General features: G+C 33.9%; 1 protein-coding gene across 1 annotated transcript in view; it reads right to left on the bottom strand.

Moving 5' to 3' along the window:
* The window catches only part of LOC140441261 (uncharacterized), a 540998-nt gene extending 535790 nt beyond the window's left edge, over positions 1 to 5208 (bottom strand). Inside the window, exon 1 of the mRNA XM_072531871.1 lies at positions 5048 to 5208. The gene's annotated coding sequence lies outside the window, so the exon portion shown is untranslated. The remainder of the gene's footprint in view (positions 1 to 5047) is intronic.
* Positions 5209 to 6000: the final 792 nt, after the last annotated feature.

The raw sequence follows: 6000 nt of genomic DNA on the forward strand, positions 1-6000 counted from the left end.
AACTGCAGTAAGTCAAGAGCCTACAAACAATACCAACATCCCTACCTCACCAAATGAAATCCCTATCATGACAACTGTACAAGTAAATGAAAAATCTTCACCTTCCCAACCTCTAACCCATAACATAGCACCAAATACACAAAATAATAATAACGATATAGATAAACAACCAACCACAGACATATCTACGCCTTCCCCAAAAATAAAGGAATCAGAAAATGTACAACAAACAGGTTCCAAACGCAGTATTACAGACGTAATAACACCTCCTCCGTCCTCACAAACTGAAGTTACATTTTTAGTACCAACTACGCAGAGAAAGAAGAAATCCAAAACTGATACTGAAGAAGAATCATGCTTGCCCAAAACACATGAACCAAAATCTAATGAAATACTGCCGTTACTGGAACCAACTAGGAAAATATTCGAAGAAGAATCGCTTAAACTCAGTTTTGATGAAATCGTCGATTTCTTTGTAAATGTGAAAGGAAACACAGATCCGTTAAGCTTAGTTAAAACATATACCGAGAATGTTCATGATTTTTTGAACCTATTAGCTAAAATTCATCCTTATTACAAAGACCGAAGAATGAAAAACAGAAGCACGAGAATAAGACGTAAGATTATGAAGCAACTAAAAATGGACCCGATAGCAATGAAGATATATCTAGAAGAAGAATCCGACACCTCTGTCGATTCAGCGTAAAGTACATAGTAAATAGAAGCAATGGCGTCCATAATACAATGGAACGTAAACGGTTTCTTCAGCCGTTACGAAATGCTAAAGCATATTATCTCTGAAATCAACCCAATGATACTTTGTTTACAAGAAACCAACTTTAAGGATTCCAGCCATGCATTCAAGTTTCAAAAATACTCAAACTTTTTCAAACACAGACAAAACGCTGATATAGCCAGTGGAGGGGTTGCTATTTACGTCGATAAATAATATGAAGCCCAGCAATTACAAATCAACACACATAGCTTTGAAGCAGTAGCGATTACAGTAAACATGGAACAAACAATCAATATTTGCAACATATATTTACCTCCTGATCAAATTATAGTCCAAGAAGATTTTTATAATCTACTGCAACAAATCCCCAGCCCCGCATTATTTTAGGCGATTTTAATTCACACAATCCTATGTGGGGTTCAACAAAAACAAACGCTAGAGGCAAGATTGTGGAATTTTGTATGACCTCACAAAATCTTAATTTGTTAAACGATGGTAGACCCACCAGATTTAGCATTCAAACGGGTAGTCAGTCGGCCATCGACATATCTTTATGTGATCCAATGTTATCCCCAACACTAGAATGGGACGTTATCCCGTACCTATACGGAAGTGACCACTATCCCATTAAAATTACGTTTCCACAACAAAAAAAATAACAATATTACCACAACCCCATCGAAATGGAATACAAAAAATGCAGACTGGGAGAACTTTACAAAATACATACAAAATGAAATAAACAACATAGATACCTTCATATCAATAATTAAAAAAGCAGCAGAAAATCATATTGGAAAAACAAAAACACTAAAATATCATAAACCTTTACCATGGTGGACCACAGAATGCAAAGAAGCAGTAAAAACGTATAAAAGAGCCTTCAATAGGTATAATCATCACAAAACTAGTGAAAATATGGTAGAATACAAAAAACGTCGAGCAGAAGCTAGATATATTCTCAAAAAATGCAGGAAAACATCATGGCAAAAATTCGTTGCAAGTATAAATAGTTCTACCCCAGCAAGTAAAGTGTGGCAAAATATAAGGAAAATATCTGGAAAAAAATGCTCAAATAAAATACCTTTCCTGGCAAAAGATAACAAAATTATAAGCGACCGAAAAGAAATTGCGGAGCTATTCGCCGGTGAATTTGAGTCAAATTCAAGTAACGATAACTATTCACCGGAATTTAAGCTCAAGAAACAAAGCATAGAAAAAACGAAGTTGGAATACTACTCTCAAGATGATAATATACTAAATGTGCCAATTACAATGCAAGAACTAAGGGATGCCCTAATGTCAACTAAAAACTCCGCTCCAGGTCCAGACGGCATACCATTAATTTTTTTGTTAAACCTACCAGAAAGTGGAATGTCTTGGCTACTAAAATTATACAATTTTATATGGACAAATCAGGTCTTTCCATCTGTATGGTCGGACAGCATTATAATTCCTCTGCTCAAGCCCAACAAAGACAGAACAAAGGTAGACTCGTACCGTCCTATATCACTCACTAATGTATCCTGCAAAGTTCTAGAAAAAATTATAAACAAAAGACTATTGTGGTACTTAGAACAAGAAAAACATTTAATTCCACAGCAAAGTGGCTTCCGTCAAAATAGATCATGCGTAGATAATCTATTAGATTTAGAATCAGAGATACACGAGGGTTTTGCAACTAATCAAGAAACCATCGCAGTGTTTTTCGATATTACCAAGGCGTACGATACAGTTTGGAGGTTTAACATTATATCAAAATTACACAAATGGGGAATCAGGGGTAATATGCTAAGATTCATAGAAAACTTTCTTCAGTCAAGAGCTTTCTCTGTGCGCGCCGATAATTCCACTTCAACAAAAAGAATTCAGGAAAACGGAACACCTCAGGGATCAGTTATGAGCCCAACTCTCTTTCTTGTCGCTATCAACGATATACTGGATCATTGCTCCCCGCTAGTTAAGGGAAGACTATATGCCGATGATCTGGTTCTATTTGCAAAGGGCAAGAATATAAAAATGGTTCAAAAACACTTACAAGAATCCATTTACAAACTAGAGATATGGTCTACATCAGTAGGTGTACAATTCTCCACACTAAAAACAAGATGCATGATTTTCTCAAGAAGGCACCGGATGCAAAGAACTACACTAAAGCTGTGTGGCAAGCCGCTGGCATTCTCAGACAAAATTAATTTTCTCGGAATGGTATTCGACCAAAAACTAACATGGAAACATCATATTTCAGAAATAAAAAAGTCTTGCCAAAGTGGATTAAACGTAATGAAAACATTATCAAATAAAAAATGGGGAACCGACGAAACCACATTATTAAATATTTATAAGTCACTTGTTAGATCAAAAATAGATTATGGGGCTATTGTATATGACTCGGCTAAAAAACACGTTACCAATCAACTTGAAATCATTCAAAACACAGCACTTCGGATCGCCACAGGTGCATTTAGAACCACACCCGTTAAGAATCTCCAATGTCTTACAGGAGAACCACCTCTTACCCTACGAAGGAAGTATCTAAGCCTTTCGTATGCATCTTCAGTTGCCAGTAACAAATTCCACCCAGTGTTTCGAAATACATTTACGGACCGGTATCTAGAAGCTTATAAAAAAAGTAAGTTCGATCCACCTTTCTATGAAAGAGTCCGAAGAAATTTAAAAGATCTGCAACTGCAAATTCCTGACCTCTATCCTTCAAATCTAAAAACTCCCCCTCCCTGGTTAATCATGATTCCCGAGATTAATACGACACTACTCCAATATCACAAATCAGAGACATCACCAAATGTAATCAGACAGTCATTTTTAAAAGAACTCGAGACTTGCGGGGAAAGTTTTTGCATTTATACAGATGCCTCCAAATCTGCAAACGACGTAGGAGCAGCATTTGTCACTCCATATGCATCCTTCCAATTTAAATTAACGTCGGCCACTTCTATATACTCAGCAGAGTTATATGCAATATTACAAGCCCTCATTCATATCAAAAGTACAAAACAGTCTTCCTCCGTCATTATCTCAGATTCTCTAAACTCGTTAACAACAATTGATCAACTATTCACTAAGAACCCTATAGCCTTACTTATCAAGAAAGAACTTGCAGCCTTACAAGAAACTGGTTCCGAAGTCAAATTTATATGGGTTCCATCTCACATGGGAATACAAGGTAATGAAAAAGCAGACCTCCAAGCAAGGGAAGCTTACAAAAACGATCATGCTACAATAGTGTCAAAGACTATTTCCAGTGATATAAAACAGTTCGTCAAAGAAAAAGTGATCAGTGCGTGGCAAAATGAGTGGAATTTATCGGAATCTAAACTAAAAGAAATTAAATCGACAGTGAGTCCGTGGCGCCTAGTGAACTTAAAAAGAGCTGATCAAGTCAAAATCTCTCGACTTCGATTAGGTCATACCAACATTACACATAAGTACCTAATGAATAAGGAAGACATTCCAGTGTGTGAATACTGTCAAATCAACATTACTGTTAAACACCTCCTAACAGAATGTGGAAAATATACAGTCAACAGACAAAATAACAATATTTCCAACAATTTAAAAACAGTATTAGGTGAACATTTAAACATCAAAGACTTAATTAATTTTCTTAAAGATACATCTTTATATAATTTAATCTAATGTAAAAACTAATGTCGCTAATGACCCAAGTGGTTGAAGCGACTATTTTCTTTGTAAATAAAAAAAAAAAAAAAAAAAAGTTCACAAAATTATTATAATTGATTTAACAAATAAGTAATGGAAGAAAAAAGAATCGCTGGTTTTATGTAAATCATATCAAGATTGCTTACAATATAAAAACAATACGCTTTCTAAGGTATTATTCTAATTACCCTAAGTCGTTAAAAAATGTGATGTTTAATTCAGACATACAAAATGATTTTAAAAAGTATCATATCATATTTACAGACGCATCTAAAGAAGACGATCTTGTGCATTTTGGAACCCTACACAAAACTATTTCAAGGCTAAAAAACTTCTGAGTGAATTTTCAAGTTATTCAGCTAAACAACTCGCTATTTTAGAAGTGTTAAAATATATTAAAAATAATGTATTTAACAATCAAAAATTTTTAGTACCATCAGATTGTAAAAGTGTTTTACATAAACTTTTAAATATATCTACTAATATTAATATTAATTGTATCTTACAAAATATATTAGCCAATTTTAAATACCTGCACGAGGAATGAAAAATGAAGAACTAAAGAACACAAACATAATTTTGCTAGCATACAAAAATAAACACGTTTAAAAATCAACAAATTATACTTACAGCACTAGAAGAAAAGTTCATGACTATGCCCAAATTACTAGTAATTAAAAATCAATTGAAAAACATTATTTCACACATACTTTAGTTCTAAAACATATAACTATTTACCCAAGATCTATGAAACCTACATGACAAAAATCAACTCATTCAACATGATTAAATCCATTATTATAAAATTTCTTAAGAACACTGGATCAGAAATTTTGGGATCTTCTTTAATTTAATTCATTATTTAACTAATACGATACTATATACTTTGTAATATTATCAAACTGATAATACTGTAAAACAAATATTTGAATATTGTAAATGTGCGTAATCCCTCTGGTTCATCAGGGAATTTCTTCTTTGTTTATTTGCTAACAATTATTTGTTTGTACAAAATATTTAACTTAGAATTAATTTGTATTTATATAATATTAAACTATTATATTGTACTTGGGAAGTAAACAAACATTATTATTATTAAATTGTATCAGCAAACGCTAATATTATAGAAATACACAATGGATATTTTAATTTAACCCGTCATTGTTCGCATGGTGAACGCAGCGCTCAGTTGGAATTATTTTTGAGACTACACAAGTATTCAGAAAACAACCGGCATTCAGACTCAGTGTAACTCAGACTCTAATGGTAGTATGTAGAAGGCACTTACGTGTTAAAACATTGCCGGCAAGTATAAATACCCCGCCATTAAATATTTATTTCCTGTCCGGTTATAAGCTGAGCTGCACCGTCGCACTCGGCCAACAACCGTGGAAAGAATTTGTTGTCACCCCGGAGATATAATTGTACTACCTGCGATTTTCATTATAGAGCCAGCCCAAGAGAGACAACTTTTGGCGTGGATAGATGAAATTGAAGTAGAGGAGAATGAAAATAAACCTGGTTTACAAGATGAAGAAGATAGTGATATACACCAGTGTGAAAATTTAGGCCATAATACAGAC

This window comes from Diabrotica undecimpunctata, chromosome 5 (genome assembly GCF_040954645.1).
Source record: "Diabrotica undecimpunctata isolate CICGRU chromosome 5, icDiaUnde3, whole genome shotgun sequence".
Classification (NCBI taxonomy): Eukaryota; Metazoa; Arthropoda; class Insecta; order Coleoptera; family Chrysomelidae; genus Diabrotica; species Diabrotica undecimpunctata.